Here is a 15,152-nt window from a genome sequence, read left to right on the forward strand (position 1 = left end):
AATGAGGTCTGGACTTGGTGAGACCAGGGCGAGCATGAATGAGACCAGTGTGGACAACCCTCTTACTGATTTACACTCCCAGCAGCCGGGCCGGGTACAGTACCAGATGTGACTCAGGGAGGGCAGACTCGCCCTCTCCTGGGGACCAGTGTGGCTTATACGGCTGTGGTGTGAGGCATTACTCAGGAAAGGCAGTCTGGCGTGCTGGCAGCCCACACGCAGTGCCCAGGACAAGCAGGATAAAAATACCGCTGGTAATCCTCAGCACGGTCGATGCCACTCTCAGAGAAGATAACTGCACGGGAGGCTTTCGCTAGGTATTTTCAGGGAGGGACAGTGCAGGGAAACCCCTCTGACGCCCACAAGTTCCCTGGCTCCATCCTACAGCCCATCTGCCGCCAGATTAATCCTCAAAGCCATTTGCATCACATTTCACCCTCGGCTCAAATGGCTCCTAGTTTTCTACAGAATAAGCCCCAAACTCCTGAGCCTGAAGGTGGAGGCTGAAGTCAGGACCCAGGCCTCCCGTCCAATCTCTACTTACACCTATGTACCCCCACCACACACACACGTACACACGCACATACCTACTCCTTCACCTCTGCACTTCACCTATGCACCCATCAGCCATGCAGACTGTCTGCATGATGCCAGCCTCTGGGCCTGGGCATCAGCTCTGTGCGCGCATGCACACACATGCATGCACACACACACACACACACACACCTGCTCCTTCATCTGTGCATTTCACCTATGCACCCATCAGCCATGAAGACTGTCTGCATGATGCCAGCCTCTGGGCCTGGGCATCAGCTCTGCTCTGACCAGCCAGGATGCTCCAGGTCCCTGAACCTGCTTCCTATAACCTCACCTGAATACTAACGATGGCCTAAGTCCAATCTAAATAAGACAGACAGAAGTACTTTGAAATGTACAAATATATTCAACATTCCTTGAATATATTCAAGGACATATGTCTAAATTGGGCCCTCATTTTTTCTCAGCTCTTATGAATTTAAGACTTTCCATCAACTGACCAGCTCTGGTCAGATTCTGCCCCATTTGTAAGTTACCTTTAGCACATAGAAGTCTTTTCAGTAACAAGCCTCTTGAGGGAGGCTCACATCTCATACACCTCTGACTCTTTCCGCCCCCACTCCCCCTGACATACACACAGACTGACCTTGACCACACAAACACCAATGTCATCTGCACGGTCACACAGCGGTGAGGAAGGACCCTGGTGCTGTAGTTGAGAAGTTCCTCTTAAACTAAAATCAGGTATTTACGCGGTTGTGTTAAAATCTGGCCAAAATACTGCAGGTGGCTGTGGCCAGCTGAATGACGGCCACCCAGAGATGTTCACACAGATGAACACACACGTTCTAATCCCCAGAATCTGTGACTAAGTTATCTCATATGGTGACAGGGACTTTGCAGGTGTGATGAATTAAAGAATTTGAGATGGAGGGGGCTATCCACCTGGGCCCAATGTAATCAGGGGTCATAAGACGAGAGAGGCAGGAGGATCCAAGTCAGAAGAGGGAGATGTGAGAGAGGCAGAGGCTGGAGCGATGCAGTTGTGGAGACAGAGCCTCGGCCAAGGGAGGCAGGCGGCTCTCAGAAGCTGGAAAAAGGAGGGGAGCGGCTCTGTCCTCGGGCCCCCAGAGAGTCTGCTGACTCCTTGGTCTTAGCTAGGTGAGACCCACATCAGACTTCTGACCTCCAGAATATTAAGATTGATTAATCTGTAGTGTTTTAAGTCCCTGAGTTTGTGGTCATTTCTTACAGCAATAATGGAAACTAATGTAGTGGCTATTTTTTAAAAGGTAGATTCCTGGGTTGGGAAGAAGGGCTGTATCCTAGAATAATTTCGAGATCATTCCTCTAAAATAACTTCGTGTGGTCACTCCACAAGCGGCACTGAGTGCCGGCTAGTGCCCGGTGCTGTGCTGGGTGCTGGCATGTCCCACGGGCCGCTTGAGACACATTCCTGCTCCTGATGACAGAGTCCTGCTTGCATCCAGTATAAACACGCCCCACTTGTCTACCGGCCTCGGGTCAACACTGAAAACACCACGGAGCACTTGTGTTACATGCCAGGCAATGCACAGCGTGGGGCCCAGCACCCTCCAAGTAAGAGCCCCCAGCCTCAAAACGCTGTCACCACTTATATTCTTAACCTTTTAAAACACGTTCACTGCAGATTAAACATTTCAATTAAATAATATTAATAATAAGAACAGCTAACAGTCATTATTCCCCTTCTGCATGCATCACTTTGTGTTACTCCTAATCTTACAACCAGGGCTTCCCTGGTGGTTCAGATGGTAAAGAATCTGCCTGGAATGTGGGAGACGTGGGTTGGATCCCTGGGTTGGAAAGATCCCCTGGAGGAGGACATGGCAACCCACTCCAGTATTCTTGCCTGGAGAATCCCATGGACAAAGGAGCCTGGTGGGCTACAGTCCATGGGGTCATCAAGACTCAGACATGACTGAGTGACCTTCACTTCACTTTCATCTCACAACAACCCTGTACAGAATTACGGTCTCGACTTGCTGATGAGGCAGAGCTCCACACGGTAAAGAGAACTCGTCCGAACACTCTCAAGAGCTGGCCAATCTACACCTGCCTGACCCCAGGCTCCCTCAGCCCTTCCCTCTTGTGGCCTAGGAAGTGAGAGCAAATAAGAAAACTTCACCCCAGTCAGAAACATGTTTTTAAATCAGTAGTCACTCTCCTGGAAACACAGCAAGGTTCACGCCTTGGAAAGTGTCCAACTGGTTGCAGAAAATTATGAGTCATAAAAATCCAGGAGCTGGCTGGGCTCTCAAGGGCCACCTGGCCAAACTGCCTTACTGGAAAGTTCCTCAGCTACCAGACTGAGAGTGTCAGGCTTCTCAGCACCAGCAATCCCACCCTGGTTCTATCTCAGACACAGTGGGAGAAAGAGGCAGGAGCCTCACACTGGGTCCACTCTGGGTATGTGGCCCCAGTCCTACCATGTACCAAACTTTATCGGCAGCACCTCCAAACACCACATGCAGGCCAGGCACAGACACTTACGCACGTCACTGGTGTAAAGGTTAAATTAATGACTCCTGCCACGGAGAGCCCATGCAACCCTTTGGCACTATGTGCTCAGTTGCTCAGTTGTGTCCGACTCTTTGCGACCCCATGGACTGTAGCCCACCAGGCTCCTCTGCCCATGGCAATTCTCCAGGCAAGAGTACTGGAGTGGGGTGCCATGCTCTCCTCCAGGGGATCTTCCCAACCCAGGGATCGAACCCAGAGCTCCTGTATTGCAGGCGGATTCTTTACCATCTGAGCCACCAGGGAAGTGTACACAAAACCCCAATAGTTTTTAAAGCCAGTGAGTTAACCTACAAAAGACAACTCCAGACAAATGACTGTAGGCAGGAAGAGAACGAGAATAGGACAGACAGAGGGCGAGACGGCTGCCTCCTCACTGACCTCCACTCTTCTTTGCTGGAAGAACTAAGGCCATGGGCCCAGGCCTGGCCCTCAAGGTTCTTCACTGTGGACCACAAGACATCTTTCCAGTGCTTATTTCCCACTATCTCCCCCACACCAGGGCTTCAGCAAGAATGGCTCATCCCCAACACACAAACAGACATACCCCTACCCCACACACACACACTCACACGTCTTCCTGCTTCCACATGCTGCGCCCTCTGCCTCCCCCAGAACACCCTTTCCTCTACCAAAGTCCTCCTCATCTTCATGAAACATTAAGATGCTCCACAGCAGTCCCCTGCTCCATCCTAAAGCCACCTCTCTTCCTCTAAAGTCCCTCTTGCCATGCCCTGTATGACTCTTTGTGTATCCATCCCATCTCCCAGGGTTGCACGGTGCCTTCCTGGAGAGGGGACTCTCTTACCCAGACCCTGACTCCTGCTGAGGGCTGGCACTCCACTACACCCTCACCAGGAGTGTCATACCCACGGGCACCCAGGGGTTCCCCAGCTTCCCAAGCTCCATCTTTTGAACCCACAACTCAAGTGACACCAGGGATGCTAAGCACCTGGGAAACGCTTTCTGTCCACAATCACTGTGAACCACCCCCAATGCAGAGGCATGGACACAGTAGTAGGATCAGCACCCCAGTGTTTTAACAGGCAGAAGAGGAGGAAACCGAGGAAGAACAACGTTCGTAAGGGGACATTTGGGAGCCTGCTCCTATGCGCACGCAGACACGGGGAGCGAGTGGTGTGGTCCACCCAGGATACCCTATTCAGCCCCATTCCCTCCTTAGAAGAAGAGTGGGAGGGAAGACGGAAAAGGAGAGCAGGTCTGGCCCACTAACAGTGCGTTCATGTGGGCTGCAACAGGGGCATAGCAGGCTTGACCCATACGTGGTACCCAGCCCTCAGCTTTACCAAACGTTGGCTATAAACACAGCAGGGAGCAAGAGCCACAAACTGCTTTTTTGATCTCACACAGATGGGAGATGTTTGCTCCAGAATCTGTCAAACAGTAACCACTTGTGGGTCACAGGGCAACCTATTCTTACCTTCACCCTTCCCTGAGCCAGGCCTGGTGCCAAACAGAGAAAATGTGCCAGGCAGAAAGCAAACCAGGCTTAACCCCAGGATCTGGGTTTAATGTAAAAGTTCTGTGTGTGAACAACCCCCGGGACCTCGCATCTTGCCCAGCAGATGGCAGGAACCCTTTGGCTCCTGGTCCGCAAGGGCGGCCAGCCAGCCCCAGGTTCGAAGCCCACCCTGGACACCAGCCACATGTGACAACGGGCCCTCCTGCTCTCCCTTGGGCTGAGCTTCCTCGTTTCCTCATGTATAAGAAGCTGAGACTGACCTAGATGACCTCAAGATTTGAGATTAGGTCATGGCCTTTTATCCCCTGAGCGGATCAGGATGACCCAGGGCTGTGCTAAAAATTGGGATTTAACAGGGTCTAGAGAGAATCACAGGCTTCCCAAGTGGCGTGAGTGGTAAAGAACTTGTTTGCCAATGCAGGAGGCATAAGAGACCCGAGTTTGATTCCGAAATAGGGAAGATCCCCTGGAGGAGGGCCTGGCTACCCACTCCAGTATTCTTGCCTAGAGAATCCCATGGACAGAGGAGCCTGGCAACTACAGTCCATGGGGTCACAAAGAATCGGAAATGACTGAAGCGACTTCGCACACACACACACACACACACAGATTTTCACACTCAAAAGAATCTAAGTACTAACCCTTCTAGACACTATGAAAACAGCAAGCGTGTGTGTGTGGCGGGGGTGGGGTAGGATGGGGGGTGCGGGGGTGGGCAGACTTGCTTCTCAGGGGTAGAGAGGTGGGGACCACAACCTCTTTCAGGCAACACCTCTGGGAAAGTCCAGTAGGAGGGGCAGGGAGTAGGGAAGGGATTTGGGCCCCTTCTCAGAGAACCAGGAAACACTTCCCTGCCCCACTTACACACACACACACACACACACACACACACACACACCAGGAAACACTTCCCTGCCCCACTTACACACACACACACACCAGGAAACACTTTCCTGCCCCACTTACACACACACACACACACACACACACACACACACCCTCCCTCCCTCCCTCCTCAGCAGCTGCCAGGAGCCTGACTTCCCCTTTGAGCACCACCCCAGGCCAGCCTCCCCTCTCACATCAAGCAGAGGGCCTCACTCACATCTAGCTGACCTCTTGCTTCCCTAAAACAGAGGCAATCAGCTGTGCTCACCCTCAAGCCCTGGTCCAGGCCTCAGCCCTCCCCCGGCCTCCCCTATCTCCTATATCCTCATCCTATCTCCTCCCCGCACTGCCATCCCGAAATTCTTCCCTCTCCCTCCTCCTCTAGGACCTTGCCTCTAACCTATTTTTTGTTTTGCCTTCAATCTCTCCTTCCACAAAAGCTTTCCCCCTCAAGCCCACAAACCTCTCAGCTTTCATGCACCAAATATGAAAAAACCTCCTGTTGATTCTGTCTCTCCTTCAGTCTCACCCCTGCCAATGCTCCAGGGACAGAGGGCACCTCCCGTCTTGTCCTTCCTCCTCCCTCAGCACAGGCTGTCTGGCCCAGACCCCAAGCTCTCCACCACCACCCCCCACACCATGACACTCACAATGGCTATCTGATGGCTCCATCCACCTAAGCCAACCCAACACCATCCTCCCCAGCCTTTCCTGCTGGCCCCACACTCTCTCGGGAAATCCTGACCTGGGTTTCCGTCACTCACTGTCAGCCCCTCAGCTCAGCTTCTTTCACCAGCTCCTCATCCTCACAGCGCAGGTGTCCCCAGGCCTGGTCCCCAGCCTCTCCACCCGGCTCCCTACACTGTCCCCTGGGAACAGGCTTCAGCCTCCCCATGGGCTGGTGGCTCCCCTAGGCCTGTGCATGCCATTCCCAGCTGGGGCAGGCCATCCCAACCACTGAATCAATCCTAGAACCAAATCAGTTATACATACATGACACCTCTCCCTCCAAGTCCTACGGACACCAATGAAGGGGTCCAGGGAACTGGGGGTGGGGGGAACGGAGCAGTTCTAGACCTCGACTGTGATAATGGTTACATGATTCTATGCATTTACCAAACCACCCAACTGCACACCAGGAAGTGTGAACCTACTGTACGCAAACTGTACCTTAATAACAAAAGAATACAGGGGAAAATCCCACAAGGCACCTCAACCCCTTTGCTTCTAAAACGATCACCATCTTCCTTCCGCCCGTCCAGCTCCTCCTCCCCTGACCCTGTTTTCAGCAGTGACACCACCATCTACCCCAAACAGTGCTCCCCTCACTAGACATCTCAGCCCAGGTTAAGCAGTCACTTAAGAGATTCCACCTGCACAGAGTTATACTCTCTGGAATCTACGCTTTCATTCCATCTCCCCAAGGCCTGCCACCTGGGACTCAGGCCGCCCTCACTTCTTACAGGCCACCTCACTAGGCTCCCCTTCATCTACCCTGAGCCCTCCACCATAATCCAGTCCCCATTCTGCACAGTTTGCTTACTGAGTGCCCTCCCCTCCCCACAGCGGCACCCACTTTTGCCACTTCCTGCTTCAGGCCCCAGCTCAGACCTCCCAGCACAGGAATCCGCTTCCTTAGGCCTCTCCCAACAGGGCCAGTAGCGCTGCACCCTGGGTTCCCACAGCAGAAGGCCGCCCCCACGCCCCACAGCCCCCGTCCCGCACAGTCCGCCCAATACCCTCGGATACCACGTCCACTGCACATATGCCACGGCACGGAGCCACCTCCCTCTCTGTCAGGGCCCCCCAGGCTGCAACTGAGCTGTGAGCGCTCAGGGAACCCTTTCCAGCCTGAACTATCAGCTGAAAAGTAGGAGGGCTAGGCCAAGCCCGCCTGGCCCCCTGACCCCACTGCTGAGATTAAATGCCACAACAGAAGTATTAGTGGACTATCCTAAATTCCTAAGGGTGATCGCACAGGCTACTTCAACAGGAAATAGGGACTCACCCCATCCACTCCCTAGCTCAGCCCTCTACCACTCCCCTTCAACTCCTGACCCTCCTACCAAGCTGCACTCACCCCCACCAGGCAGTCCCCGGCCCCAAGGCTTCTGCTCAAAGAGCCCACTGCCTGGACAGATGCCACTCAAAGAATGGTCCTGGGACTAAAGGTGTCATCCTTGATGAAATAACAGGAGTAAGCAGAGATCAAATTGCCAACATTCACTGGATCATCAAAAAAGCAAGAGAGTCCAGAAAAACATCTATTTCTGCTTTATTGACTATGCCAAAACCTTTGACTGTGTGGATCACAATAAACTGTGGAAAATTCTGAGAGATGGGAATACCAGACCACCTGACCTTCCTCTTGAGAAACCTATATGCAGGTCAGGAAGCAACAGTTAGAACCCGACATGGAACAACAGTCTGGTTCCAAATAGGAAAAGGAGTACGTCAAGGCTGTATATTGTCACCCTGCTTATTTAACCTATATGCAGAGTACATCATGAGAAACGCTGGGCTGGAAGAAACACAAGCTAGAATCAAGATTGCTGGGAGAAATATCAATAACCTCAGATAGGCAGATGACACCACCCTTATGGCAGAAAGTGAAGAGGAACTCAAAAGCCTCTTGATGAAAGTGCAAGTGGAGAGTGAAAAAGTTGGCTTAAAGCTCAACATTCAGAAAATAAAGATTATGGCATCTGGTCCCATCACTTCATGGGAAATAGATGGGGAAAGAGTGGAAACAGTGTCAGACTTTATTTTTGGGGGCTCCAAAATCACTGCAGATGGTGACTGCAGCCATGAAATTAAAAGACGCTTACTCCTTGGAAGAAAAGTTATGACCAACCTAGATAGCATATTGAAAAGCAGAGACGTTACTTTGCCAACAAAGGTCCGTCTAGTCAAGGCTATGGTTTTTCCAGTGGTCATGTATGGATGTGAGAGTTGGACTGTGAAGAAAGCTGAAGTGAAGTCGCTCAGTTGTGCCCGACTCTTTGCGACCCCATGGATAGCCTGCACCAAGCTCCTCCGTCCATGGGATTTACAAGGCAAGAGTACTGGAGTGGGTTGCCATTTCCTTCTTCAGGGAATCTTCCCAACCCAGGGATCGAACCCAGGTCTCTCACATTGTAGACAGACGCTTTGCCACTGATGCTTTTGAACTGTGGTGCTGGAGAAGACTCTTGAGAGTCCCTTGGACTGCAAGGAGATCCAACCAGTCCATTCTAAAGGAGATCGGCCCTGGGTGTTCTTTGGAAGGAATGATGCTAAAGCTGAAACTCCAGTACTTTGGCCACCTCATGTGAAGAGTTGACTCATTGGAAAAGACTCTGATGCTGGGAGGGATTGGGGGCAGGAGGAAAAGGGGACGACAGAGGATGAGATGGCTGGATGGCATCACCGACTCGATGGACGTGAGTTTGAGTGAACTCCAGGAGATGGTGATGGACAGGGAGGCCTGGCGTGCTGGGATTCATGGGGTCGCAAAGAGTCGGACACGACTGAGCAACTGAACTGAACTGAACTGAAGCACTTAGAAAGGCTTCCCTGGTAGCTCAACTGGTAAAGAATCTGCCTGCAATGCAGGAGACCCCAGTTAGATTCCTGGACCAGGAAGTTCCCCTGGAGAAGGGACAGGCTACCCACTCCAGCATCCTTGGGCTTCCCTGGTTGTGGCTCAGATGGTCAAGAATTCGCTTGCAATGTGGAAGACCTGAGTTCAATCCCTAGGTTGGGAAGATTCCCTGGAGGAGGGCATGGCAACCGACTCCAGTATTCTTGCCTGGAGAATCCCCATCGACAGAGGAGTCCATGGGGTTGCAAAGAGTTGGACACGACTGAGTGACTAAGCACAAGCACTCAGAAACCCTCACAGCAATTTAGCACGGCCATGATGTGAAGAACTGACTCGTTGGAAAAGCCCCTGATGCTGGGAAAGATTGAAGGTGGGAGGAGAAGGGGACAACAGAGGATGAGATGGTTGGATGGCATCACCGACTCGATGGAGTTTGAGTAAGCTCCAGGAGTTGGTGATGGACAGGGAAGCCTGGCATGCTGCGGTCCATGGGGTCTCAAAGAATTGGACACGAATGAGCGACTGAACTGAACTGATGACACTTTTAGTGTGTTTTACAAAAGTACTGGTCTGCAGCAAATCGGGGAAAAATAAAACCTGGCCTTCAGCATAGAGTCTGGGAAGCACTGGCCCCTCACTCCTCTACACTCCTGCCTCTTTCTGCTAAAATCCTGCTCATCCTCAGTGTCCCAGTTAATACACCTTCTCCTCCAAGAGTCACTAGCCAAAAGTGGTCTCACTCAGAGCCCGTAGTTCAAACCACACTAGGGTGCTTAGGTGGTATCTGCATACCCCTTATTACAATTCCCAGAGGCCAGGGACCCAGAGAACTGTTCAGTTGTATATTCCCAATGCTACACTCAAGGCATACAATCAACTGATACTTGTTCAACAAGGAGTAAATAACCAGCTGCTGCTGTTGCTGCTAAAGCGCTTCAGTTGTGTCCGACTCTTTGCGACCCCATGGACTGTAGCCAACCAGGCTCCTCTGTCCATGGCATACTCCAGGCAAGGATACTGGAGTGGGTTGCCATGCCCTCCTCCAGCGGATCTTCCCAACCCAGGGATCGAACCCACGTCTCTTACATCTCCTGCATTGACAGGTGGATTCTTTACCACTAGTGCCACCTGGGAAGCTCACCCATAATGTCACAGAGGGCTTTTCTTCAGGGCAGGACATGGAGGGGCACCAACCCTTAGGGTACACACAATTTCCCAGGTTTGGACCAAACGCAGCCCCTCTCCCTCCACCCAGAAGGAAACGGGACAATGTTTTTAAAAGCAAGTTGAGGGCTCTGGAGACAAGAACTCAGTCACTATTCACTACAAGAGAATCTACAATACTCTGAAATGGCAAGTTGAGAGAAAAACCCTCAGCTTTCTCATGAATCCTTCTCTGCATGGACAGAAGAAAAAAAATAAATCATATCCAAGTATGAAGAATAAAAAGATTTTTTTCAGGGTCATTTCCAACTTTAAATATACTGTAGGCCCATGACCTCAAAGCAAAAAGGTCAAGAGCTCAGGAGCCTATAACCCCACAATGAACAGCATGCTTGTTAGCAGACCACTCAGGTGTGAAAATTGTGGGGAGAAGCCCACCCAGACGCACCCCTCTCAGGGTCCTGACCCTGCCTCAGAGTCAGTGGACCCCATTCCCGCTACCCCCCTCTCCCTGCATGGGCGCAACTCCTAACACAGCAGGACCCTCACATTCCCCCCTCCCACCGGCTCTTCTTTCTCTGGCTCTCCCAAGTTCCTGGCTGTTGTTTAGCAAGAATGCTGGAACTATTTCCAGATGCCACTGTCAGATCAAGACAACTCTCTATCTAAATATTCCTGTCTAATTTTGCACACAGCTCTTGTTTCAACTGACAAAGATAATGACTCAGTGTCCACAGCTCTTGATGGAAAATCATCCTGCCGAGTTTGGAGCTTCCCAATAATAAGCTTCTCTAAACTTCTTTTTGAGAAAGGAAGACTGACCTCCCTGTCCAGATTCTGTTCTGCAGGCAAGAAAGGATACCCAAAAGACCCCCTAACAAACCAAGGAGTGTTATGGGAAAATCCTGATACATCCCCATAGGACCAACCAATAACAAGAAAAGGAAATCCACGGTATGGACTCAGGGTGTTTTTCCTGTCCAATAACCATTGTTTCTTCACTTCTCTGCATCCCTGTCAGTTTGGGACTTTGGAATTTGGGGCATAAATTTTGGGTTAAAGTGAAGACAAACTCTAGACTCAGAAGTAAAGCGTCTTTCCCTGCAAAAAGAAATGGCCCATTGTCTCTGACACTGTCTCTGACGCTTCGATCAACTGGAAAAGCTCCACAAATTGTACATGTGTCCCTTCTACGCCAGTACACTTCCGGGTGGCCTCTTTCTGAAGGAGTACATGGTACAAGTAAACACACCCACATATATGTTTGAAATGCAGACACTTTCTCTCTGCAGACATGGGCCTAGCCCCCTCTCACATCATAAGACGTAAGAGATGTCTCAGTAAATAAGTGAGGATGAGCAAAGTATCACTGCAAAAGCCACTTATGGAAAACTGAATTGGCCTTTCAGTCACCACTGACAGCTTAAACTTCTTTGCTCACTGTTTACAAACCACCCCATGGTTATTTCATATTCATATCTCCCACAGTCTTGCAAACACCCCAAAGACAGAAACCACAAGTTTCCCACTTTTTGGGGGCTTCCCAGGTGGCGCTAGTGGTAAAGAACCCACCTACCAATGCAGGAGACATAAGAGACCTGGGCTGGATCCTTGGGTTGGGAAGATCCCCTGGAGAAGGGCATGGCAACCCATTCCAGTAGTCTTACCTGGAGAATCCCATGGACAGAGGAGCCTGGCAGGCTACAGTGCATAGGGTCGAAAAGAGTCGGACACGACTGAAGCGACTTAGTATGCATACCCACTTCTTTTGTATTCTGGACTCAGTCTCTGCCATGCATTCAGCAGGCACAGCTAATGCCCATAGGTTTCTAACCTCCTATCTCACCCCTATCCCCCAGGTGTGGAGCAGGGGGTAAGGAAATTCCCCTGAAGCCCAACCAACATGGCTTCTATCATTGGTTTGGGACAGAGAGCACAATGCTATCTTCTACCTAAACCTCTCAGCTAGTCATGGACAGGTCCCAGGGGGTCTTTGGCAGCATGGGAACTCTTACAGTTTTATCTCTGTGGTTCTCAATCAAGGTTGGCTGAGTCCTCCAGGAGACATCTGGCAATGTGTGGAGACATTTTTGGTTGTCACAACTAGTGGGGGAAGATGAGGGGGGTACTACTAGCATCTAATGGATGGAGGCCAGGGATGCTGCTGAAAATTGAGAAACCCTGGCTTATGTGACACACAGGAAGCATTCAGACCACCTTAGTTCACTTTTCCTTTGAGTTGTCCAAGGTCAGGCCCAAAATCATAACCCTGTTTTTTCTGCATCATTTGCAAAGTTGAAAATGCCCAAAGCCATCATCAATCATAAAGGTGTTTCCCCTGAGAATCACCAGTTTCCCCACCCCTCCTCCCGCTTTGTACCTTCTCCAGAGATGGGCCCTCCTGCCAGCATAACAACTGGCAAGCTGGCATCATGCACGCTCAAATCCTTTAACAACAAGTTAGACCTGGCAGGTCCAACTCTTCAGTCTTCTGTCACGCACACCCAAGGCCCAAGTGAGCATGGACGAGTTTCCCAATGGGCTGCAGGCCCTACCTAGGATGAAAGGCTGCAGAGAAGCCGCTCACCCTTCAGAGAACTGGCACCTGTCATCCAGATGGAGAGTTCCAGCATCCAGACCTGCCCCCCAGCAGCATTCTCCATCCCACAAAGTACATGGGAGGACCGGCCTCCGTTTGGCAGAGGGGCAGGCACTGGGGAAAGGCACGACCATTGACAAGATCTCCAGCGTTTGAAGAAGCAGGAGGACGGGCCAAAGAAAAGGCAGCGGAGAACATAACCAAAAAGGACCCTCATTCCCATGTTCATACAAAACCCTCACCAGTGAAACCCAACAGCTGGCTAGGGCCAAGGGCGTCAAAATCCTGACACAAACCTCGGGCCAGGGACAATTAGCGCCCCTGAGACAGTGCAAAGGGGTCTAGGCGTGAAGAGAAATGTCATCGTAAGAAAGCGAGGCAAGAAAGCAGTACTGGCAACCAAGAAACAAGGCATCAGGTCACCAGGGCTGCTAGGCGAGTTCCGAGGACCCAAGGCTCCGGCACGCAGCCTTCGCACCCTCCCCGAGACAGATATGGGCTGTGGGAACGGGGGTAGCAGACAGCCGTAGGCGCCCACCCTGCATTCTGAGGCGCGCCCACCGCGCCGTGGCCTGGAACTCGGGGCAAATGAAACTCGCAAAGGGGAAGCCGCTCTGTCACTTGAGGATGCAAGAAGGGCCTAAGCGGGAGGTGAGCCCTGCTCTGGCCTCAGGCAGACGGCGCCCAGAGCACGCGGCGGCCGGCGGGCAGCAGCCTTACCCGGCTGCAGGAAGCTGGGGTCCGTGGTCACCTTCGCGCAGCCTCCGCGCGCTCGCCTCAGCGCTGGCGCCCGGCACGCGCTCCGGATCTGTTTACCAACTCGCCCGCGCCCGGAGACCCAGAGCCCTCAGCCCTGCCCCGCGGGCCACTCCCATTGGCTGCGCCGCCGCCTCCAGCCCAACGCCGCGCGTCGCGGGGCAGCGTGCTCGGCCCGTGCGCTCGACCCGCGGCCAATGGGGTCTGAGGGCGGAGAGAGAGGAGCCAATGGGAGGCCCCCCAGCGCGCAGGGCCCCTCCCATTCTTCCCCTCGCTGCTGCCCTCTTCCCTAGTTAAAAAAGCCGGACTGAAGACCACGCGCTGTGTTTAGAGAAACATCTCGCGTGCTCCCGGAGACCTCAGTCTTCTCCAGACCGGACGGCAAACGCAGCTGCGGTGACCGCTGTCGGCTGTCTTGTCCCGGGCTGGTACTCCCCGGGCTTTCTAGAGGCCGAGGAAGGAGCCGTCGCGACTACAGCGGGCCCGCTCCGCGCTGGCCGTTTTGTAATGAGGAGAGGAGCCCTCTCCCGGTTCCCCAGAAAGGACTCACAGAGCTGGGAAGCCTTGCGGGCCTGCTGAATGCACGTCCGCCTCCGGCCCCCGGCCCCGCCCACTTGTCGCGTTTCGCTTTGGGCTGGCAGCGTTGGCCGGCCTCCCACGCCCCAGGCCGGGTCGCCCTAGCAGTGGCCCCAAAGCGTGTGGGGTTATTTGCCTGTGTCCTCGTTGGGGCCCTAGGTAGCGGGGCCCCACCAGCACATGGAAGGAGCTACCCCGGAAGGAAGTGCGTGGACTGAAGTGGAGTGGCCCCAAGTCTCCGCATCAACCAGAGTTTCAGACCCGAGCCCCAAATGTCTGACAGTTTCCACTCCCTGATCATAAAGATAAATATTCAAGTCAAAGCATTGTCCTTTATGCTGAGCCGATTTTGAGGAATTAATATATAACATTATGCAAGCTAGTTTATTTTTTTAAGTTTTATTTTATATTGAAATATAGTTGAGTGAAAGAAGAGAGTGAAAAAGTTGGCTTAAAGCTCAACATTCAGAAAACTAAGATCATGGCATCCGGTCCCATCAGTTCATGGCAAATAGATGGGGAAACAGTGGAAACCGTGGCTGACTTTATTCTTCTAGGCTCCAAAATCACTGCAGGTGGTGATTGCAGCCATGAAATTAAAAGATGCTTACTCCTTGGAAGGAAAGTTATGACCAACCTAGACAGCATATTAAAAAGCAGAGACATTACTTTGCCAACAAAGGTATGTCTAGTCAAGGCTGTGGTTTTTCCAGTAGTCATGTATGGATGTGAGTTGGACTATTAAGAAAGCTGAATACCGAAGAATTGATGCTTTTGAACTGTGGTGTTGGAGAAGACTCTTGAGAGTCCCTTGGACTGCAAGGAGATCCAACCAGTCCATCCTAAAGGAGATCAGTCCTGGGTGTTCATTGGAGGGACTGATGTTGAAGCTGAAACTCCAATACTTTGGCCACCTGATGCGGAGAGCTGACTCATTTGAAAAGACCCTGATGCTGGGAAAGATTGAGGGCAGGAGGAGAAGGAGACAACAGAGGATGAGATGGTTGTAT

The 15,152-nt window shown here is 52.0% G+C and overlaps 1 protein-coding gene across 3 annotated transcripts in view; it reads right to left on the reverse strand.

Annotated features, from left to right (window-relative positions):
- COQ8A (coenzyme Q8A) overlaps window positions 1-13,681 on the reverse strand; it is a 45,162-nt gene extending 31,481 nt beyond the window's left edge. The window contains exon 1 of one of the 3 annotated variants that reach the window (XM_006062443.4): window positions 13,531-13,681. The gene's annotated coding sequence lies outside the window, so the exon portion shown is untranslated. Of the gene's footprint in view, window positions 1-1,183; window positions 1,419-13,530 lie in introns of those variants that run through there. The other 2 variants (XM_025286027.3, XM_044943094.2) reach the window with 2 other exon arrangements.
- Between the last annotated feature and the right edge of the window lie 1,471 nt (window positions 13,682-15,152).

The sequence above is a fragment of the Bubalus bubalis genome, chromosome 5 (genome assembly GCF_019923935.1).
Source record: "Bubalus bubalis isolate 160015118507 breed Murrah chromosome 5, NDDB_SH_1, whole genome shotgun sequence".
In the NCBI taxonomy this organism is placed as follows: Eukaryota; Metazoa; Chordata; class Mammalia; order Artiodactyla; family Bovidae; genus Bubalus; species Bubalus bubalis.